General features: G+C 39.3%; 1 protein-coding gene across 1 annotated transcript in view; it reads right to left on the bottom strand.

The window, feature by feature from the left end:
• Window positions 1–25,306, bottom strand: part of LOC121369507 — a 44,274-nt gene extending 18,968 nt beyond the window's left edge. Inside the window, exon 1 of the mRNA XM_041494617.1 lies at window positions 25,217–25,306. The gene's annotated coding sequence lies outside the window, so the exon portion shown is untranslated. The remainder of the gene's footprint in view (window positions 1–25,216) is intronic.
• Between the last annotated feature and the right edge of the window lie 377 nt (window positions 25,307–25,683).

Below are 25,683 nucleotides of genomic sequence, written 5' to 3'. Positions count from 1 at the left end.
ATATTGACGATGCCGAAAAACACTCTGGTAATAACCTCTATTTATATATATATATCATTTGGTTTCGGTCGTACAAGTCAAAGAGCCCATATTACTGCTAACTCAGTTGTGTTTGTATGCATGGTTTTTTTCTTTTCTTCTTCTTCTTCTTGAAGGCACAGATCTTAGTTTCAACCCATTTCAACCATAACAAAGTTTGGTTCATCTACAAACCCGCAATATACAGTTGAATATTTTTATTTCAGGTAGAAGCTAAAGTCTGTGATGTTTAAACAGGGAAACAGTGTCTAAAAATAACAAGAGCTCGTCTCGATAACTATTATTTCTCAGACGAACGTGCGTTTCTAGAAACTAGGGTCTGTGACTTTAATGGCTCACAGGTAACGTAAAATGCTAGTCGGGATGAAGTTCTGTTTGTTGTAAAATTAGGCGCCTGTGCGAGATAGTCCCAAGGTTGTGCATAATTTAACATGCAGAACAGGTCTAGATTGTGCAGAACAGGTCTAGATTGTGCAGAACAGGTCTAGATTGTGCAGAACAGGTCTAGATTGTGGCGGGCAAAGTTTTCACAGGGGTCAAGTCATACTTCCCGAAAAAAAAAAAAAAAAAAATTGGCTCGAACGGGGTTCAACGCACAAACACACACACAAACACAGACATGCACGCACTCACGCACGCACACGCTCTTAAAAATGCTTCTCTTTTTTTTGTTCTTAAAAAAACACAAGGACAATTATAATCTTTGGATTTGCAAACATTGATCAATTAAAATTACATTCTCACATGAAAATTATAATTTTTAATGCCCATAAAACGTACAATCACATAAAACCATTTATACCGCAGACGATATTTGCTTTCAGGAGTTGAAATAAAATCATCTAGACATGGGTTTTTTTTGCCTGCCAACATCACCACAGGCTGTGAGATATTTTTGCCTGTCGTACCGGCAATTATTTTGTATTTATACTTTGTGTTCATGTTTAGTCCGGCAGGTTTTAATTCTGTTCGGTAAAATTTCGACCCCTGGCTTTAAGGATGTTGTATGAAAGTTGCTTTCTGCTACACATATTTATTAACCTTTGTTTTCAAATATGAAGATGTCATCTCGAACTGCATGTCTGTAAAAATTACAACCGAAATAATTTCATTTACTAGTAGACCAATTAATTAATTTTATTGGAAAATCTAGAGAGGGTGATCGAAAGGTTAAACACGTGTCTTCACACGTTATCGTGTACGTGTTTTGCACACCATATATATCTTCCCACAGTTATTTGCAAACTGGCAGCGAAGAACTGGAAACCGACAATGGTGCTGTAGTGGTTAAGCCATAGGAATTAAGTTTGGTAAGTACTGGGTTCAGATTAAACAAAAAAAGTCTAACTTTTAACTTTGAATAGATGGCCCTGGGTTTGTTGTTTTCAAACAATGTAGGCTTTTTGACAACCATAGGCGAACGGGCTCTCATTTTGTAGGGTGGCAGGCCGAATATATCTACCTTTTTGGTCAGAATATATCTCTCTTTTTGGCCAGAATATATCTATCTTTTTGACCCGAATATATCTCTCTTTTTGGTCAAAATATATCTATCTTTTTGGCCAGAATATATCTATCTTTTTGACCCGAATATATCTCTCTTTTTGGTCAAAATATATCTATCTTTTTGGCCCGAATATATCTATCTTTTTGACCCGAATATATCTATCTTTTTGGTCAAAATATATCTATCTTTTTGGCCAGAATATATCTATCTTTTTGACCCGAATATATCTATCTTTTTGGTCAAAATATATCTATCTTTTTGACCAGAATATATCTATCTTTTTTACCCCAATATATCTATCTTTTTGGCCAGAATATATCTATCTTTTTGGTAAAAATATATCTATCTTTTTGGTCAGAATATATCTATCTTTTTGACCCGAATATATCTATCTTTTTGGTCAAAATATATCTATCTTTTTGGCCAGAATATATCTATATTTTTGACCCGAATATATCTATCTTTTTGGTCAAAATATATCTATCTTTTTGGCCAGAATATATCTATCTTTTTGGCCAGAATATATCTATCTCTTTGGCCAGAATATATCTACCTTTTTGGCCAGCATATATCTATCTTTTTGACCCGAATATATCTATCTCTTTGGCCAGAATATATCTATCTTTTTGACCAGAATATATCTATCTCTTTGGCCAGAATATATCTACCTTTTTGGCCCGAATATATTTATCTTTTTGGCCCGAATATATCTACCTTTTTGACCCGAATATATCTACCTTTTTGGCCCCGAATATATCTACCTTTTTGGCCAGAATATATCTATCTTTTTGGCCAGAATATATCTACCTTTTTGGCCCGAATATATCTATCTCTTTGGCCCGAATATATCTAACTCTTTGGCCCGAATATATCTATCTTTTTGGCCCAATGTTGAGGATTTGTGCTCCAGCTCCTGGCGGGGGGGGGGGGGGGGGGGGGGGGGGGGGGGGGGGGGGGGGGGGCAGGTGCTTCCCCACCCCGCGCCCTCTGTCTCGTATGCTTATGTTAACAACATTAATTACACATTAAATACATTTTATTTTCTTGTTTAAAAAATAGAGTTCGTATATTCAGTGTGTTTCTGCTAGTCCTGTTTGTAGTAGCCCAGTCTGGATTTTACCTCCGTACGATACACATTAATTAGGACGTACCTGTAAAACGAACTGTTGGCTACATTAGGACGATCAAAAAGAGGCTGACTATAAGGACACTGATGTTAAAGGGACGATCGGTAACACGCTGACTATAAGGACACTGGTGTTAAAGGGAGATCGGAAACACGCTCACTATAAGGACACTGATGTTAAAGAGACGATCAAAAACACGCTGACTATAAGGACACTGATGTTAAAGAGACGATCAAAAACACGCTCACTATAAGGACACTGATGTTAAAGAGACGATCAAAAACACGCTCACTATAAGGACACTGATGTTAAAGGGACGATCGGTAACACGCTCACTATAAGGACACTGGTGTTAAAGGGAGATCGGAAACACGCTCACTATAAGGACACTGATGTTAAAGAGACGATCAAAAACACGCTGACTATAAGGACACTGATGTTAAAGGTACGATCGGAAACATGCTCACTATAAGGACACTGATGCTAAAGGGACGATACTGAGTTTTCTCCCATTTCATTTCATTTCAACTTATTTTCGTGCTTATAGCCAATTAAGGTTCAAGCACTCTGTCCTGGGCATACACCTCAGCTATTTGGGCTATCAGTCCTGGACAGTGGGTTGGTTGTTAGTGAGAGAGAAGAGGGTGTAGTGGTCTTACACCTACCCACTGAGTGGTTAAAACTTGCTGTGGGTGGGAGTCGGTACCCGGTTGCGAACTCAGTACCTACCAGCCTTATGTCCGACGGCTTAACCACGACACCACCGAGACCAGTTTCTTCTATTGTCACATGTTTTCGGTATACGGAGCCTTTTTCATGACAGAAATTACATATTAAAGACACTTTCTTGTTTTGAATATCAGTGTCTGCATATACAAGATGTTTGTTGTCATCCTGATGTTTGTCATAGTCCAAACCATATTTTACTTTGCAATAATTACGTGCATACGACACAAATACATATTATGAAGTAAAATGAAAACTGACTGGTAGCAGACATCAGTACTTGGCCGCAAACACATTGAGTATACAGATCCGTACCTGACTGATAGTGTCTGCAGACTCAGTATAGTCCCTTTAATGAGGCTCTGTTAGTGTGAAACTTGTTACAATAGCAGTACACTTTAATGTGCAGTTATTTATCACGATGTTGAATAAAAGATGACAAAATTTGGTGCTTCTATAGTCCATCCGAAAGGAAACGCCTTTTTTCATACTATGGAATTTACTACAAGTTATTTATTTCTGAGCCGATTGTTTTCTACATTGCACACAAAAATAGTACTTTTTTGTCATTTCCAAAATGTTTTCACGTTTCTTATTAAGTCAAACTAAGAATTATTTACAAAAAAACCCCAACATTTTGGTTGGAGGATGGATCAGACTATAGTTGTGATAATTTACCTTTAAAAGAGTGTTATTATTATTAAAAAAAAAGAAAAAAAGATAAGTGTTTTAACATATAGTCCATCCCAAAGGAAACGCCTTTTTTCATACTATGGAATTTACGTACCTTTTTGTCATTTCCAAAATGTTTTCATGTTTCTTATTAAGTCAAACCAAACTAAGAAATATTTACAAAAAAAACTAACATTTTGTTGGGAGGATGGGCCAGACTATAGTTGTGATAATGTACCTTTAAAGGAGTGTTATTATTAAAAAAAAGATAAGTGTTCTTTGTTAAACAGATGTTTATTCAAAGTTGCTGTATCAATATACACATTTATAAAGAGAAATATAGCATTACCAGAATCGATTTTTAAAAATCCTCATTATTACTACTTTATGGAGGAATTGTCTCCCTTAACCGGATGTAACGTGGCTGCCAGAATAAAATTACTTTACCTGCGGGAGAAATACAACTAACACAAATGAATTGCGAGACAGATTTCTCCAGCGCCAGCGATAATGGTGAATTTCTTGTAAAAAAGAATACCGTTTATAGGCAATAATATACTCCAGTCGTTTTAAGTTCAACCTGTATTCACAGCTATTGAAATAAAATCTATAGAAAAAACATAGCGGGTAACGATGAGCGATACATAGAGGATTCGTCATAAGTATTTTTTAAACTTGGAAAATATCAACCGAGTCTAAATTTGTTTTATTTATCGAGGCTCTACCGAGACAAATACTGAATAACTAGACGAGATTGAAATTGTGCATATTAAAAAACACCAGTATTGAATTCTATGCATCCAATAACACTTATAAAATAAGATTTTTATTCGATATTTAATCAATCACAGTAGGCCTACTAAAGACTAAAGTCGCCTCGGTCAGTAATATGATGTCATCACGATTAGCACAAATTACTTTGACATTACACATTTTGACTAAATCTTTTTTTTTAGAACACACATTTTATTTGTTGCCAAAAAATATACATTTTGTAGGCATACATACATATTTATATATAAAATAATATAATGTGCACACTGCGGGGAATGGTATGTAGCATCGGGTTACAATCGATAAAATTCTATTGTAAATGGGTAATGCATGCGTAGCATTAATATACAATAATAACATATGTCATGTATCAATGTTGTCTGTTCTATGCGTGGTAGCAGTTTTCAAATATTTACACAATTTAATTAGCTGTTTTGAATTGTCGCTGGACAGTAGTTGCGTTAATTTAAATGTTGATGGTTTATTATAATAAAAAGGTTTAATATATTTATCGCTTATGTTACTGAAGAAAGGACACACTAGAACAAAGTGATATTCGTCTTCTACTACATTCATATTGCACAGACGACAAATTCTATTATTCCTGTCAATATTGTGGTATCTGCCCGTTTCTATAAAGAGATTATGGGAAGATAATCTATATTTACTCAAAATATGTTTGTATTTCAAGGCAATAGGTTTCTGCAGATAAGGTTGTAAGCAATAATTATTAACAACGAATTTGTATAACAGACATTTTGGAGAATTGTTGAATACAGCATACATAGATTGGATAAATTGATCAGTCATTCTCTGTTTGAATAGTGATACAAATGTATTGCGATTTTCTACATTTTGATTATACCATATGTGACCAAAACCATTAGTGAGAAGCAGGTCTCTTATTTGACTAACCCAGTAAAATGTTACGCTCAGGTGTACTGTCCTTGTTCGCTTGTAAGTCAATGACCCATTGACAGCAACACATTATTACCTAGAGACCTTGCAAATTTACATATACCTTTAAATTATCACATGGGTTTATGACATGGATATCGCGGATAAGTTATACGATAAACGCTAGTTCGTTCGAAGAAAATCTATCGTGTATATATGGCCATCCAAGTGTAGCGAAACTACAGTACGACTTGGTGTTTATGTGACCACTGTGCCATGCTGACTGTGTTCTTGTTGTCAGGAATACATGTAGTACCAAATTATACTGACCATAGTTTGACCTACTGTGATCGGATCTGACGTCACAGAACGAATGCGCCATCTGCTCACTAGGTGGCGTTTGTGGTTAAAGTCTACAACAATGGCCGCGTTCAACGCCTGCAATTGCCCACGGCGATCGGCGATCGGCAATGCCGTGGAGAACGCCGTGGAGTTTTTAATTCTCCACGGCACTTTTTTGCCGTAAGACTATATTCTGGGTGTTTATCAGTGGTATGTTTTTTTGTTGTTATTTTTTTGCCGTGGGCATTTTCTTAATTGCGGGGTTTGCGCGTTTACCATATAGCGAAAATGTTAGTATTTTGACCGTTATTTAATTAAATGTGCGATTTAAATTTTTTATTATTGTTATAACAAAATCGTGTTAATTATGTATCGATGGAAGTATGTAGCGATCAAAAAGCCTTAATTTAGCCATCCTTTAAAATTCTGGTGTGACCAATTCTTTGTTTAGTTTATAAATTACACTTGTTTGGCAGTCGCACATGCATATTTGGTGTTTGACAACCACCCTGACATGTTTACAGCTAGCATTACATGGCCAGTGCGATAATGGTGTAAACCATCGTGTGTAAAGTTCAGATTCGCTATCTGATACAGACGGCACTGTGGAAGCGTCAATGGGTTTTTACATTCACAGAGATTACGTCCAATCCAAACATTTGAAGATATCGCTCGCGTGTTCAATGTGTGTTGACATGATGTTTGGCACATGCTCTTTGTTCAATAACTTTCACTACCTAATTACTAGAATGGGATGACTTGAGGAAATGACTTTCGTTGATGTGACTTTCCACATTTCTTTACATTTTGTTAATAAATAATTTTAGGATATGTGAATTAATGTGGATTATCCATTTTTCGTAGCGGGCAGGACGTAGCCCAGTGGTAAAGCGCACGCCTGATGCGCGGTCGGTCTAGGATCGATCCTCGTCGGTCGGCGCATTGGGCTATTTCCCGTTCCAGCCAGTGCACCATGACTGGTTGTGACGGTACATACTCTTAAACTCTTTTCGCCTGTGGCGATATTAATTGTTTTAGAAGGCCGTGTGCAGTTCCAAATGCACTTATCCAGGTGGGCAACTTGTTACGTGATACCTTTGCGCGACGGTCGTTTAATACACACCAAGCCAGATGCGGAGGCCATGTGGCCAGTAGTTACGTAATACCTCCGCGCGACCATGGAATCTCTAGCGAACTGGCGACATTAAGTCTGACGATCTGAGAAAAAAAATACCGCTTGGTCGCGGTGGAAATAGCACTTGTAGGGATTCGGTGCCGCGATGTACCCCCAGGCGATATTCGCTGTCTCTGAGAGTTTTGAATAAATAGCTAGGATTTAGAGATATCGAGGAGAAAACATTTTTGGAAGTATCCAGGGGAACGGCTGTCCGTCCACTGAACGATCTATATTAGTTCAGACGGGACTTTGGTAAATATATATTTTCTGCTCTGTGTATAACCTTGATGTGATTGATGTGACTTTAAATATTTTATTACTGTATTATACCAATATTATTTTAAACGGTGCTGCCGGTCATCTGACGCAGTATTCTGTAGGCTCACCGTTCTGATATATATATATATATATATATATATATATATATATATATATATATATATATATATATATATATATATATATATAAAGCTTAGCCAGTCATCCTAGAGGACCTAGGTAAATTGTAGGTTATTGTCTTTATTGTGATAGGTACCAGTATTAATCTGTGTTACAAGGTTACTGAATGGGTAGTTAAGGGTTAATTAAAAATTAACCAGTTAGGAATAGAGCTGTAATTCCTTTATTAATTAAGTTCCCCTGGAAGCGTTTCTCCATTATCACACGTGTGTGTGTTAGCGTTTCTCAATTATCACACGTGTGGGTGTTGTGTCACGGTGAAGTGATTAGCATATTGTGTAAACTAGACACCTAGAGATTAACTAATTAAGTTATTATTGTTGTTATTAATTAACTACTGCGGCAGTACATTTGTCAGCGTAGGTTAATACAGATTCCAAAGTGTATTGTGTTTTGTTGTGTTTTCTAGTGAACTAAACGTGCTATATTACATATACTTTATATAAGATCGTATCTCTGATCATACCTAGAGACGAGCCACAGCGGGTAAACTGCCCGTTACAGAGAGATCTAATAGATATACAGTTAGGAGAGATATTTGGACAATCGTGTTTTATTCAGTTACGGGTATTATAGAATCCCCGTGCCACTGGTATATCAACGGTCGTGGTATGTGCTATCCTGTCTGTGGGATGGTGCATATAAAAGATCCATTGCTACTAATGGAAAAATGTAGCGGGTTTCCTCTCTTATGACTGTCAAAATGACCAAATGTTTGACATCCAATAGACGATGATTAATAAAGCAATGTGCTCTAGTGGTGTCATTAAACAACACAAACAAAACCATTTTTCGTATACTTTGTTTCTCATGCAGTAGCCTTTAGCTTTGTGGTTTTTGTGCTTGGACATCGCTGGACATCCATCCATCATTCATTCATTCATTCATCCATTCACTAGTCACAATTTTTGTAAGATACAATTATGTTGTGTTGACACATACAGGGCCGTACCCTGATCAAAATCCGGGGGGGGGGGGGGGGGCACTACTTTTTATAAACAAATGAAACAGTATACAAATTAAACCCTGAGATGTGTATGCTATTTTTTGGAGTAAAAAAAAAAACGAAAAAAAAAGTGAGATTCTCAGGTGGGCAATTGTTCACCACCAACCACCCCCACCCCCCCCCCCCCCCCCCCCCCCCCGGAGGTACGGCCCTGACATAGTCGCCTTTTAGTAATTGTTATTATCCTATTCAGAAACATCTTCCAATTAAAAGCATTGTTCCAAATGTATCCAGCCATTAAACATTTATACCTAATGGTGCATTTTAATACGTATTTGAAATATTAATTTATGCATGTGTCTCCAATTATTATTATTCCAATCATACGAGATAGTGGGGGGGGAGGTCGGTCGGGGAGATCAAGGGTGAGAAAAAAGAGATGGGGGAGGGAGAGGTAGGCAGAGAGAAAGAACATGGACAGAGCAGAGTGAGAGAGAGAGAGAGAGAGAGAGAGAGAGAGAGAGAGAGAGAGAGAGAGAGAGAGAGAGAGAGAGAGAGAGAGCAAAGAGGGAGACAGATGGAGATAGAGATAGAGAGACAAGGAAAAGAAGGAGAGGGAGGGATAGAGAGGGGAGGGAGGGACAAAGAAAGGGATGGGAGGTAGGCAGAGAGACGGAGATAGGGGAAGAGAGAACGGAATAGTGAACGAGAGGGAAAGAGACAGGAGTTAGAGAAACAGACCGTGAGAGGGGGAGAGGGAGAGTGTGAGAGGAATAGAGACAAGAGTGGGAGAGACAGACAGTGAAATAGAGAGAGACAGACAGTGAGATGGAGAGAGACACGGTGAGATGGAGAGAGATGCACAGTGAGAGGGAGAGAGACATACAGTGAGATGGAGAGAGACACACACAGTGAGAGGGAATGAAACCCCGCTGCTTCCGCATAGGCTACTTCTACTGAAAAGCATCATGGGATCTTTTATAAGCACTTTTCTTAACTCAAGACAGTGCATACCACAGCCTTTTATGTGCCAGTCGTGTGACACTGGATGGGACAGAGGGTAAACCCACTTACCAACCACTAACCGATAGACACAAAATAACCGGTTTAAAAAGTGCTGAGATGTTCTTAAACAAATATCCCATTGTGGTTATTGAATGACGACGAAGTTGAATCCTCATCATGTCCCTTTAATAACCTTATAACAAAAGAGTTAATAATCATAATTAGAAAACATAATCCGCGGCTGCAGGGGACGAAAATCGAACAATTGGGTATAATTATATTGCTCTGTCAACAAAACAATTTTGTTAAGACGTGTACAAATTAATTTTCCAACACACCCGTTCACGCGGCTTCTAATGACACCTTTTTCTTCAAACGGACTGACGTGGATGTGTTATAATTATAGAGTGATTGTTAGACCCTAATAAATTGATAAAACAATAGATGTCTGAGTCTGATGATACAAAACGCTGACACCATGGAGACAAGAGACGTATTACTTCAATAAATAGTTTATATTTTGTTCATTCTTTTCTTGTTGTTTATGAAGTTGCGAGGTATTTTCTTTTGCTTTGGATTTTCTTCAACCTTTTTACTTTTTTAATCATCAAATGTCTTTCCATTGGAATATCAGATAGGTTTTTGTTTATCCTAAAATCTCTCTTTCTAACCCCCCCCCCCCCCCCCCCCCGCCTTTCTCTTTCTCTCTATCTTTCTGTGTGTGTGTGTGTGTCTCTCTCTCTCTCTCTCTCTCTCTCTCTCTCTCTCTCTCTCTCTCTCTCTCTCTCTCTCTCTCTCTCGACCGGCCTCGGTGGCGTCGTGGTAGGCCATCGGTCTACAGGCTGGTAGGTAATGGGTTCGGATCCCAGTCGAGGCATGGGATTTTTAATCCAGATACCGACTCCAAACCCTGGGCAAATAAAAGATCCCTTGCTGCTAATCGGAAAGAGTAGCCCATGTAGTGGCGACAGCGGATTTCCTCTCAAAATCTGTGTGGTCCTTAACCATATGTCTGACGCCATATAACCGTAAATAAAATGTGTTGAGTGCGTCGTTAAATAAAACATCTCTCTCTCTCTCTCTCTCTCTCTCTCTCTCTCTCTCTCTCTCTCTCTCTCTCTCTCTCTCTCTCTCTCTCTCATTTAGACATAATACCAATGTTTTAGGTTGCAGTTTTCAGTTGTTTAAGGGATATTGTTTTTTATATATAGTTATATCCTTCAGGCCTGGACATACGAATAGTCATAAGTAATTTACATAAAACTTCTAGCTTTTTAAAATCAGCTTTTTACAATCAGAAAATAACGACGAAAACATTTTGTTCAACTTATTTTAAAGTCCACTGACCGCTAATATACAACTTTCATTTAAGTAGTTGCATGTAGGCCCCCTTCACAAAATCCTGGATCAGCGCCTGAATAGATATTATTAATGTTTATATCTGAACACCATCCGTATAAATCATCAAATGATAGTACTTTACGGTTTTCCGAGACTCAGACACTCTAGAACAAACAAATCAAAGATAATGTTATCATCCCGTTCTCCTGACCTTTACGTAAAACACAATCTGTGAAACAGTCACTAAAAGAGTTTCTTTGAAAATGCGAATAAATGTCATTTTCATTTGAAATAATACTCTAAAAGGTATCTGGCGAAATCAACTAACGAATATGACCTACTAAACAAACAAGCTGGTTATAAACGTCACTGGACATACGTCAATAAAAAAATGAACGAAGCTGTTGCAACAAAGGCGGAAATTACCAGCTGAAAACATTTTACAGTTGCTGTCATCAGTCAAAGTGGCTTCCCGGTACGGCCATCTTGAAAAGTTAACAATATCATCTGCATCAAAGGGTTTCCACGAGATGTGATAGCAGCCAAGACAACACTGCATTATTTAGACTTCTTTGACTCTACACTTCCGCTTTGACAGCATTTGCTGGTCCATAAAAGGCACACTGGCAATTAGGGTAATTTGCGGTTGTTAAAAGTTTCACCGCGTTTGTGTTTTTGCGAACGGCGACCACGTGGTTATAAAAGGTAATTAAAACTGTCAGCATACTTTCAAACGTCCACAACAAAGCGCCAGAAGTTGGAATATTTTTAAACAGTTTTGGGGTAGCTTTTTTGTTGTTGTTTTTAATTTTTTTTTTTGGGGGGAGGGGGTATTTTGCTTCAAGGTAAAATGGTCAAATATAGGTGAAAGTGAAATAACCATCGATTCGAAAGAAAGAATTTTTTTTTATTTAACGACGCACTCCACATATTTTATTTACGGTTATATGGCGTCAGACATGGTTAAGGACCACACAGATATTTAGAGGAAACCCGCTGTCGCTACTTCATGGGCTACTCTTTTTCGATTAGCAGCAAGGGATCTTTTATATGCACCATCCCACAGACATGGTAGTACATACCACGCCCTTTTATATATCAGTTGTGGTGCACTGGCTGGAACGAGAAATAGCTCAATGGGCCCACCGACGGGGATCGATCCCACGCCGAGCGAGCGTCTTAACACTGGGTTACGTCCCCCCCCCCCCCCCCCCCCCCCATCGATTCGATGTCACACAGAAACAACTATGGTATATAAATGGTGGCTAAATCCTTTCCGTTTCCTTTCACTAGTACGCCCCTAAGAAGGAACTGCAACCAATTTCGAACTCCACTCGATGCTTTCCAACCAGGGAGCCAAAGGTGAACAGGTTAAAATAAGACCTACCATAGTGCCAATAATTATTTATAAGATTATTCAAAACACCCACTTGTAACCCCTACACAAGAGCTGCAACCAATATTGAACTCGGACCCGATGCACTCAAATGCAGGTGGCCAAAGGTGGATCGGTAGCGAGTAACCTAAGAATAACATTAAATAACCTGGGGGCCAAAGGTGAACAGGGAAAAATAAGACCTACTATAGTGCCAATAAAATTATAGGAACTACTCAAAACCACCAACTTGTAAGCCCCTACACATGAGCTGCAACCAATACTGAACTCGGACCCGATGCACTCATGTGCAGGTGGCCAAAGGTGGGTCGGTAGCGAATAACCTAAGAGTAACAATGAATAACCAAACAAGTCAACCAGGATAGGAACTCTAATTATCACTTGCTCTTCTTACAGCATGCCGACTCATCCAAACCAGTCAACCAGGATCCAAGAAAAAGCACTTGTATATATCGCACAATTTATGTCGCACCATGCACTTATTACTAATGAACAAATAGCAGACCACGGTAAGTCACCCACCCAGAGCCCAGAAGAACAACCGAACGACAGAGAACAGAAGACAAACCAAGTAAGACAATAAACCAATAAGAAATCAAGGGGTAACCCAAATTATTGTATGCGGCACACGCTAACCCTAGTGTATATTATCATCCTCACCTATCAGTACACCCTTTCAGGGGGCGGGAATCAAAAATTAAGACAAACAAACCAATAAGAAATCAAGCCTAACTAACTACCCTTTACTAACAACGATTACCAACATATAGATATTAGTCAAGCTGGGTGTGTCGTTTGAATGTGTGAATGCGGAAAGATTGTTCATTAGTAATAAAATAATTATGCAAGCAATAGGCTTTTTAACCAATACATACACTATAAGGGCTTGCCCTTTAAATTAGATACCTAGATTAGTCTAATTCCCCCCCCCCCCCCCCGCTATTGTGTTAAATGCTACACAAGGGCGGAGGAGGAGGGGTGGTCGTGAAGACCGTTGGAATCACTAGAGAGAGTAGGGATGTAAGACAGTAAGTACAACCTTAACACCAAACTAGGACTACATACAGACTACACGCTCATCGCATCAGTACACAGGATGCATTGACTAATGATAACAATGCATCCGCCCCACATTCAATAGCCCAGCACGTGTTCTAATAAGGAACCGGACAAAAGAATACCGGTTCCGAGTACACAATTGCAATGCACCCGGGGGAGGCCGAACAAAAGAATATCAGCCTCCCCCACCCAACCCCCAAATACTTGCTGCTGGAAACTTGTACTTGGTGTCACTAAGGAGGAAGCGGAGGACCCTGCCAACATCAACACGTTGACCACCCCGGAACAAAACGCCTTGCCTACCAGTGTCTACACAATTGCACGAGTCTCCTCTGGGTTGTCATGCCACGACCAGAAGAGGTCAGGTCCTTATAAGGACCCTACGGACAACCTAGGGAGACAACCTGCAACACGAAGGTCTATAATTAACGAGCTACTCTCGACCCACTAACGAGCTATTCTCGATTCAAAACCTATACTAGCTCGCACATTTACCTTTCGACCGACCGTTCAAAATTGCGCCAAACTTCCTCAACAAAAATGCGCACCTTTTCTCTTTGGCATTAACAGCTCCATTCAAATTCCATAGCACCACCACCACCCCTCCCGCCCGCTACCGATTCAATCGGGCTGCTGGTGCTCTCTTGCACCTGCCAGTGCAGGCGGTCCCTCCTTGCCCCCCCCCCCCCCCACCTTTCCTGTCATGGACGGAGGAGCCGGCCAAGGCCGGCTCTTGTGCCCACGACAGGCGTGCGCTACAACAGCTTGTTCTGAATGTGCACGTAAAACCCTATGACCTGACCTGACCTGACCTTTCCGTCTGTTGGACCATTGTGCTATTTCTGGTATATCAGAGGCCGTGATATGTGTTATCCTGTCTCTAAGATGGTGCATATAAAAGATTCCTTGCTGCCCTAGTGGTCTTCCCTGTCCTGGACGAATGAGCCGGCTAAGTCGACACATGCGCCCATGACAGGCGTCCGCTACAACAGCTTGCTCTGAATGTGCACGATAAGCCCTATGATCTGATCTGCTCTGGTTGTGTCGTTAAACAACACATTTGTTGACCAGATTGGTGTATCTGACGGAACATGCTATTAATTTTGTTTTCGCCTGTGGCGATATTAATTGTTTTAGAAGGTCGTGTGCAGTTCCAATATGCACTTAAGCCCAGGTGGGCACTTTGTTACGTAATACCTCCGCGCGACCGTGGTCGAGCTGTGCCTAATACACACCCAGCCCAGGTGCGGAGGCCATGTGGCCAGTAGTTACGTAATACCTCCGCTAGTTCGGTACGATCGGGGTATATTTGGCGAACTAGGCGACAGTAAGTCTAGGCTTCTAAGAAAGATATGCCGTCTTGGTCGCTGTGGAAAATTCACATGATACGTGAGGTGCCGCGATGTATCCCCAGGCGATATTCGGTTTTTATGATAAATAGCTAGGGTTTTAGAGATATCGGGGAGAAACATAGGAAGGCTGCAGGGGAAACGGACGTCAGTCCGGACGTGGTAATTATACATTATTTCTGCTCTGTGTATAACCTTGATGTGCTTGATGTGACTTTAAATATTTTAATACTGTATTATACCAATATTATTTAGACGGTGCTGCCGGTCATCTGACGCAATAAATTGTAGGCTCACTGTCTAAATAATTATTAAAGCTTAGCCAGTCATCCTAGAGGACCTAGGTAAACTGTAGGTTATTGTCTTTATTGTGATAGGTACCAGTATTAATTCTGTGTTACAAGGTTACTGAATGAGTAGTTAAGGGTTAATTAAAAAATTAAAAATTAAAAATTAACCAGTTAGGAATAGAGTTGTAATTCCTTTATTAATTAAGTTCCCCTGGAAGCGTTTCTCAATTATCACACGTGTGGGTGTTGTGTCACGGTGAAGTGATTAGAATATTGTGTAAACTAGACACCTAGAGATTAACTAATTAAGTGATCAGTTCTGGATTGTTATTATTTGTTGTTGTTAATTAACTACTGCGGCAGTACATTTGTCAGCGTAGGTTAATACAGATTCCAAAGTGTATTGTGTTTTTGTTGTGTTTTCTAGTGAATTAAACGTGCTATAATAATATATACTTTATATAAGATCGTATCTCTGATCATACCTAGACGAGCCACGCGGGTATAACTGCCCGTTACAGAGAGATCTAATAGATATACAGTTAGGAGAGATATTTGGACAATCGTGTTTCATTCAGTTGCGGGTATTATAGGATTCCCGTGACAGTGTATTTTCATTTAATTCGAGCAAAAAAATCAACCTGCCCACTAGCACTCCACCTTCACCTCCCCTTGTAACAAAACTGGGAGCAATTACCTGGATACGAACTCGGTACCAATCAACCTTTAATAACCAGTTCTCCAACGAGCTCGGGAAATAAAACGTTTCAGCGTAGCATGGCTTTAGCTATTGTCCATCGATTGCGATCGACTGGTGCTAAGCTGATTGTACCGGCTGGTAACGCCCCGATCTCGGTTATCCACCGATAATAGGTGTAAACGGGTTAGGTTGGCGGCTGAGGCTCGGCTTATCATATTATCGCTGTATGCTGGAGCGGTAGCAGTGTGTCCACATCTCCTTTATTTCAAAGAATCTCCTTTATTTCATGATTCTGCTAGATCTCGTTTATTTCCTCCTTTTTTGACAAATCTTTTTTGGAAAAAAGGAGATTGTCTGCATTTGTATTGGCTTATTTCCTCACAACTGAGTGTGTAATTGTATTCAAGTGACTTTTATACTTTCAAATTGAGCTCATTCTGCAATAAAACACTGGTTTATAAGGGTTATTGTCTATTTTCCCATTCATGTCTATATTATAAGTGTATAGCTCTCCATCTATGGTGTAACAAGATAGGTCTCCACCAGTCCTTAGGTAGGCACAGCTGAATCACGATAACAGCCTTCAAGATTTATTTTAGTTTTATTATAGCTTTTTAATTATTAATTTTGGTGAACCAATTATTAGACTACACCAGCCAGTGCAAATATAACATGATTTATTTTCTTCCAATTTTACAATTAGCTTTACATTAGTCCATTTATAATTCATTGCCGACTTTCATGTAGCATCATATTACTAGGCTTACAGTAAGTAGTGTAAATAGTGAGTAGTCACATAGGAAAATAAGAGAATTATCATTATATACTATGTTGTAATTCACTTGCTAGTGTACATTGGATACATCGTCTGGTTCTATATTGTGAACAGATTTCTTCGGGGCAAACCTTGAAATGATTGCTCTAGATGCTGTCAGAATGCATCTCAGGTCACTTGTTTTTGTGGGGGGGGGGGGGGGGGTCAAAATTTTCGACAGAAGAAAGGGGGAACATCCCCCTCTCGAACTCCCCCTCCCCCCACGGCCGAGTTGCGGCCGCAAATAACGCCTACGGATTTATCTCCTTTATTTTCATTTCCAGTCTGTGGACATACTGGGTAGGTACCAGTCGGCAATCTTGAGCCAGCCTACATTAGTTTTAAATCGGCAACCGTTGCAATAAATAAATAAATAAAATAAGTATCCCTTCAACCAAGTAATAATTTGCAAAAGAAAAACCCTGCCATCGGTAAAGTTCCTGGCCTACGGCAATTTAGACCTCAACGACGGAGATTGTCGTCGTTAATTTCGAGACCCGCAGTCGCTGTTTAAAACAAATCGGTGCTGGGACGTTATTAAACAAACGCCACTTTTCTCACTTTTCTAGTCATTTTTACGACAAACATTATAGCAGGTAAACAATAAAGTTAAAGTTTGTCCCACACAGTTGAGGTTTATTTAGCACGATTACGTCAGCGGTGTTTTGTGATTGGTCGAATGGAAGGTCAACTGTACACCGGTATAATGTTGGATTTAGTCAGATCTGTTCACCGAGATTTCCATAGTGGCAGACCTGTAAGATTTGACATGGGGAACAAATCGAATCGTTCGCGAACGTTCGCGTTGGAATTACTCTCTGTCGCTGAACATAGGCTTGTTTTGTGAGAATCGTTCACCCTCACCCACCCCCACCCCACCTTCCTAGTCCATCCATAAATTCTTACTCACAGACCTGTCTAGGTAACACCGTTAAATGCCGCTATCCAGATGATCATCGAATCAGTAAATATGGAAAATATCACCCCAGGGAACATCCCGAGATGTAAAGAGGGGAAAATTAATCACTGTTTGCTTGGTGCGACTTTTATGCGCTGCCATTTATGTTTGCTAACGTCCTTGTTCCAACACAGTACAAAGACCAGGTTTGTGTGCGGAACCAGGGATATTTGAAATTGAGATAAAGCAACAAACCGAAGTTGGAGAAAGCTAACCAAACATATGGACTGGAACAACAATATGTGTTTTAATATCAGAAATGAGTAGCAGGAGTGTTGAGTGATTACAAGTGACGTGTGAATAAAGACTAACCTGTATTTAATATGATTCGTTGAGAGGATCCTTTAATAATAAAAACAAACAAAATATCAACCGAGGTTCAGTTAATCTGTAGTTTTCGTTCTAGGGATCTGAATGGAAGGAAAAGGTTTATTTACGGTTATATGGTTAAGGACGAAACATATATTGAGGGACGAAACCCGCTGTCGCCACTTTATGGGCTACTCTTTTTGATTAGCAGCAAGAGATCTTTTATATGCACGATCCCATAGACAGGATAGTACATACCACGGCATTTGGTGTACCAGTCGTGGTGCACTGGCTGGAGCAAGAAATATACCAATGGGCCCACCGACGGGGATCGATCCCAAACCGACCACGCATCAAACGAGCACTTTACCACTGGGCTAAGTCCCGCCCAAAATATCTGATGTGAATGGATGGATGTTTAACGACATCCTATATCTGATGTGAATGGATGGATGTTTAACGACATCCTATATCTGATGTGAATGGATGGATGTTTAACGACATCCTATATCTGGACGGTTTGTTAATACTGAAAATATTCCAGACAAACGCATCTGCACAGGTACATCCGTCTGGAATTTGAATTTCTTATTTATAATCTGTATGTTAGATTTTAGAACAGTATGGCCGTATGCTGGGAGGGGTCTGACCAACCCCTCGCTAAGGCTATAACATGTGTTTACTTTGCAGTATTAGGCTATTCATATAGGTGGCTAGAAAAGAAAAAAAGGTCCGCTAGGTTTATATTCACACACCCTCCCAACTGCCCCTCCCTCCTCCTACGGTCCAGACCACGCCATGTCCTTGTACATGACATAACAGCCAGTACATTGAATTGGTATTCACAATGGTATCAACTGTACCATCACTCGCTTCTGTTTTACTATCCATTTCAATCGGAAACAAACTAATTTGACTAAATTGAAAAAGGAATCTAGCTAAAAAGTTTAAATTTCCTTTCTGCTAGAGCGATCATCTTACTGGCATTCGGTAAGAGCAGGATAACTGATAACTTGCCTCCATGTACCCACCAGAGTTGGAAATGAAAAACAAACAACCCGCCCCCCCCCCCCCCCCCAACAAAAAAAACCCCACAACAACAAAAAAACAAACAAACAAAAACATATTGATAGTACAAAGTTAGTTTTATACTTGGATCTTACGATGTTCCAGCCTCTCGTTACAACTTTCGATATAACTTAAGCGTCTGCACACCATAATGTCCATCGTAACGACCGCTGTGTCCTTCAACGGAAGTGACAACTACATGCTGTACGCATGACGGATGTCACTGGTGGAGCAGGCTTTTCTCATCTTTATGAACACCGTGAATAATGTTTGCTTTGACAGTAATTTAAGAGTTCGTGTCGTAACGACACAATTGCCTATTGAAGTCTGTTTTGTACAGCGTTTTAGATTTGTCATTCATGTCGAGGTAGGTAGGTAGGTAAGGTGGGTGAGGTTTTGGTTTATGCAGGTAGACAGGTGGGTACGTAGGTAGGTAGGTAGGTAGGCATAACTACATGACAACACTTGAAGACCCTTAAAAATAACCACAACTTAATGCCACGTTTTTTGTTGTTGTTGTTGTGGGTTTTTTTTTTTTTTTGGGGGGGGGGTAAATATCATCTCGGGTTAACACTGTACAGACTTTTATGTCAAACTATTTTTAGTTTATTATAGGCGAATAAAACACAATTGCCAAAAAAAGCTAATAGGGTTAAAACAAAACACACAGTGTAAATTGTCGCTAGTGTTTTTGTGGAGGTTTTGTTTTATTTATCAATTTAAAATACCAGAAAATGCTTTAGGGAAATTCTGAATATGTGATACCCTAAACGCCGAGCGCTGTAGCGGTTCAGGTTGCATAGCGTTACGTGCCGTTACATAATGATGATGTCTGGATCCGATATCAGCCGATCCTGTCAAAAACCGGAATGTTTGACCGATAAAACAAGGCCAAGGCTGCGTTCTGCCATTACCGTTTGTTCAAAAACCAATATGGTAATGCACATTACGTTACTGTGACGATGCCCAAACAATACAGGAGTGCATATGCAAAATTTAGATGCTGGGTTGCCCCAATTCGTCTTGTGGAACATCGCATATGCCCTATGTCAAAATAATTGTGTGGAAGACGAGGTTCATGTTTTAACCGTGTGCCCCATGTATACTGACTTACGTTTTAATTTAGCATATTTTGCTCTGTTTTTTAACAACCAGTATGACCTCTTATCAGATGTATATATGTATATGTATATGTAATGTATATGTATATATATATATGTATATATATATATGTGTGTATATATATATATATATATATATATATATATATATATATATATATACATAGATTTTATTTAAAGTATTATTTTAATGTCAGTCTCTCGTAATTCCGCATGGAGTGGCTTGTGTATTTTTTCTTGTATTTTAATGTTTTTAAACCTGTGTACACATGGTGAGACTTAAATAAAAAATATCTGTCTGTCTGTCTGCCATTCTGCGGAACGCCATTGTTGTCCCTAGGCCTGGAGAGAACCCTACATTATTGACAAGGCCTACGTTCAGTCCGTCATGTGTGGCAGACGTGAGAGGGTGCCTCGCCAACAGGATCCAGTTTTAAATAGATGATGTTTGCTGTATTCTCCAATTACGCACAGTTTGGCAATATTATATTTCGACCAGGATTAACGACACCATGCAGTATGATTTATGTGGAGTTTCTTGTTTGTTTGTTTGTTTTTTGTTTGTTGTTGGGGGGTTTTGTTTGCTGAGGTTTTTCTGTAGGTTTTTTTTTTTTTTTTTTTTTTTTTTTTTTTTTTTGGTCTAATTAAAAGCCTCCTCTTCCCTGCCTCGTTTTAAGTACAGACTTTGGCTGCATCAGAGTTTGTACAAACAACGAGGGTACCCAGGGCCCCGTTCTATTTAAGAATTGTAGCTAAGGTTAATTGTAGTGACTTAAGGTTAGTTTTACAACTGGTATCGTAAACTTTACAGCCGTTCCACAAAGCAACCTTACGGTAGTCGTAAGTGCCCCTTTAATGATTAAGATCCTCTTTGCAAAGAAGTACGAATTAGTTCAATAATAAACTGGTTACCGATTTTTCGGAACATCTTGGGATGTATACACTGGTATCGGCCATCCATGAAGTAACTTTGTCAGTTATGTGCTAAGCGAAACTTGCCGAAGACAGAAGATATGAGAGTTATCTCCAGTATTTTCGTGTGAAGGGAGTATAGCCTAGAATGTTTTTCATTGAATGCCGAGTTCCATAAGAGGTATTTGGTATGTATTAGATCTATTTTTACCCAATAAAGTTAGTGTCCTCCTTAGAAAGTGATCAAATCATCATGTAAATGTCGTCTGCGTTAGTGGCTTACAACTGCCTTGTACCTATTGTAAAATGTAACAGTAATTTACGACGATTGTAAGCTACGCCGCGTCGTGGAACGGGCTGGGGATCGTAGACAAAACTTAAGGTCACGAGCGATGGTAGGTATTTACGGCGATAGTAGTGCTAAGATAGCTTCGCGGAACGGAGTCCAGAACGTTAAACCAGTTCCCATCTACCTGTGCTTTTCGCTCGGCTGTTTTCGGGAGATTCGTCGTTTATTAAAGGGACATTCCTGAGTTTGCTGCAATTTTTAAGATGTTATTGACTAACAGAGACTTTTTAACAATTGTAATTACATATGAAATATATTTTTCTGCATAAAATATTAGTGGCTGTATATTAAACCTGTTTCTAATCGTTTTAATATTTGTACTAGGTTAAATTTCATTTTATTTCCTAAAATGTACAAAATTATTTGAAGACAAAATCCAGTTATGGCTTCTTACAAATATTAAGACGACCAGAAACACATTGAATATACAGACAATAATATTCTAAACAAGAAAATATATTTAATATGTAAGTTTAATCGTAGAAATATTTTATTAGTCGGAAACATCTTACAATGCAGCAAACTCAGGAATGTTCCTTTAACGGACATAATATGTGATACTGGTGTCCGTTTGACATTATTAAATCGGCTCTTGTTTCTACAATGAAGTGATGAACTATAACGAAATTATTGATCTTTTCTTACAGCCGATTAGGGCACAACATGGGTAAGAGTTTGTCACGCAGGAAGTGGAATGGGGTGGTGGAGGGGGGGGGGGGGGGGTGCTTATTGAGATTGGTTTCTGGGGCAGACTGAACAGCTGGGTAGCTGGACATAGTCCAGAGGGTATCTATCGATTTTCAAGGATCTTCCGCTAAGTCCGCTTTGTGGAAATTTGTTCAGACGAATTCTCCGATGTGTGGCATGAGGTGGGGATGGTTACTTCCTTCAATGTGTTTGCGTCAAATGGTAACCGATGCATTGGCATATAGTTATACTAAATAATAATGCTAAAACTCATCTATAAAAAAGAAGTTTTAAATACATACCAATTTTTACAAACAAAACAAAAAAAACCCAAAACCCCACAATAAATGATTGTAAATTAAAAGAAAAAGGTTTCTGAACAAATGATCATCAAATTGTATAAATTAAAGATAATTTTAATACAGGGGTGAATATATGCACCAACTGTCTTCAAGCCTGCATCAAACAAGGGATATTTAACCCGTGCAGTTTGGGGATATTTAACCCGTGCAGTTTGGGCATAATTTGTAAAGAAACCATTTTACTTGCACAGATTTTTTGTTTAAATGTTTCGCGAGTTAGTATGGATTAAAAACTTAATAGTATGTTTTTATATGAATTTTAACTTTATTCGTCATAGTTTTCCTTTTGACGCAACCGCCCCTGTTTATGCCAGTGCCCGCATACGCACACCCACTACCACCACCATTTTGATTAACTCAATTTTGAAATTGTTTTTAGTGTGGATTTTAGACTGTTTGAAAAATGCGCCCCGCTGTGATCCATTATGTTTATTCTACGACACCGAAGACATGGAGTGTTGCAGAGCTTCCACCGCACTACATATCGGAAAGTGTACACGCAATTAGTAGATAAAAGAAAAATGAGTAAGTTTTCCGGTTTTCGTTTTTCTTCGAGGATCCTATCGATTTTGAATTGATTTTAGAAGGAAGGAACTGTTTTTATTTCACGACGCACTCAACACATGTTATTTACGGTTATATGGCGTCGGACATATGGTTAATGACCACATACATATTGAGAGAGGAAACCCGCTGTCGCCACTTCATGGGCTACTCTTTTCGATTAGCAGCAAGGAATCTTTTATATGCACCATCCCACAGACAGGATATTACATACCACGGCCTTTGATATACCAGTCGTGGTGCAAAGACTGGAACGAGAAATAGCCCAATGGGCCCCGACGGGGATCGATCCTAAACCGAACGTGCATCAGGCGAGTGCGTTACTAAGTGGTGGGCTACACCCCGCTCCTCTATGTTGATAAATAAATAGAAAAACAAAGTTTTAATTTGTTTTGCTTTGCTTAACGACACCACTAGTACAGATTGGTTTATTAATTATCCGCTGTTGGGTGTTAAACACTTGAAAATTCTGACAAGTTAATATATTCTTAGAGAAAATCCGCTACATTTTTCCTTTAGCAGCAAGAGATCTTTTATATGCACTTTCCCACTGGCAGATTAGCACATAAAATGGCCTTTGATATAACAGTCGTGGAGCATTGGTTGGGAATGGTAAAAAAAAGAGGAAAAAAGTCAGAACTGTGATCCACCGAGGGGTTTCGATCCTACGAAACAAGAACCACAAGCGAGCGCTCTACCTACTGAGCTAGATCCCACCGTGTTAAAATAAACACATCATTCTACGTTCCATATACATTCAAACTTCGTTGTCTTGAAGTTGAAGGAAATGGTTTATTTAACGACGCACTCAGCACATTTTATTTACGGTTATATGGCGTCGGACATATGGCTAAGGACCGCACAGATATTGAGGGAGGAAACCCAGTTGTGGAGCACTGGCTGGAACGAGAAATAGTCCAATGAGTCCACCGACGGGGATCGATCCTAGTCCGACTGCGCATCAAGCGAACGTTTTACCACTGAGCTACGTCCCGCCCCTTGAAGTTCTAACCAAATAGTTCGATATAACGGTGTATCGAGATAAACATAGTAGTTTGTCAACATTTTGCCATGGGATAATGCTCCGGCCCAAGATATCGTGGGCAAAAAAAATATCTGGGGATCTAGATAACGATGTTTGACTGTATTTGACATGGGTGTACACACCAAACACAATCGCAATACCAAAGTTAATTTATAATTTTACGAGTGTACAAAACACTATCGCTTTGAACGAAAAAAATAATATTAAAAGTAAATGGTGAAAAAAACCCCGCTGATCTCTATTCTTGCTAATGGAAAGTGATATATTCCACAAACCACAATTTATATATAAAAAATAAAAGATATGACTAAACAGTTGGTAACAGTGCCAAATATGCACGCCTGACGCATGTTCAAGGCTAGACTGTTTTTTTGCGCCCAACGTTAGATAAATGTAATGAGAAAGAAGACGATGGTACCAGTCAAATTGTCAAATTTAATTGTTCGCGAGCGGTCGGCCTTCTGAACACACCACTCTATGCGCTGTCGTGCAGACACATACACCAGACACATGCATCAGGCACATACAGCAGGCACGTACACCAGACACATACACCAGACAGATACACCAGACACATACAGCAGGCACGTACAGGCACATACACTCACATACACCTGTTATTGTCTCCAAAGACACATACACGTGAATGCATCTAAGCAAGCACACAAATCACATAGAAATTCCATCTTACTCTTAAATAGTTCGTCAAAATTTTAAATGTTTTGTTGTTAGAAATCACTACGAAACGCGATTAAACATTTAGATAATGAAGGAAGGATTATATAGCGTCTAACATAGATCTACTGACGGGGATCGCTCCCAAATCGACCGCGCATCAATCGAACGCTTTACCACTGGGCTACGTCTCGCCCCCATTTTAAATAATGAAACAAATATTCAAACAACAAAACAACAACAAATAACAACTTGTTAGACTGCTAATAATCGTATCATCGTAAATAATACAGGCCCCGTTTTTACGGAGCGATCTTAGCGTTAAAATCATCTTAGGTGCTTGAGGTAATTATGCAATTAAGATGATCTTATGGCTAAGATCGCTTCTTAAAACAGTGCCCAGTTCTAGAATCGTGGTTAAAGACAAGTCTAGTAGAAAAATGATAAAATAAAAATAAGCATTTTAAAGTTTAAAAGGTGGTTATTTCAAAAAAAAAAAAAATTGCTAATTCAAATTTATATGACTGAGAATATTCTTGCACTTACCTTTAGATTAAACTGCTACAGTTGAATAAACGAATCTTCAAACGGAGCCCCTATAAAAGGGACTAAAAGCCTTCTGAGGCAGGCTTTTGCAATGAAACACAACCGTCTGTCTGAAATAGTGACTAATAACTGGTGCTAACGCTCCACCAACTCCGCGCCACCATTCACCAATCCCAGTCATTGATTCAAAGCGTCTTGCTTCGACCAATTAGAAACCGTCGCCGGTTCGACGTTCACGTTTTTCTCTTTGACCAATTAGAGCAGTTGACAGGTTTTGGCGTAAGTAGTGAACGCCATTTTCGTTGGCGGTTATGAACACGTGACAGCCAGTCTATTGAAGATCGATGGATTACCTTGTATTTGATATCGGTGCGTTGAAGAATAATTGGTCTATCTGTGTGGGATAGTTAGTTACTGGTACTTCGCAGCTTCAAAGAAATAAGTAGACGGATAATGTAAAATAAATG

Source organism: Gigantopelta aegis, chromosome 1 (assembly GCF_016097555.1).
Source record: "Gigantopelta aegis isolate Gae_Host chromosome 1, Gae_host_genome, whole genome shotgun sequence".
In the NCBI taxonomy this organism is placed as follows: domain Eukaryota; kingdom Metazoa; phylum Mollusca; class Gastropoda; order Neomphalida; family Peltospiridae; genus Gigantopelta; species Gigantopelta aegis.
The sequence above is the reverse complement of the archived record's forward strand: the minus strand, read 5'-3'. Positions and strand labels throughout refer to the sequence as shown.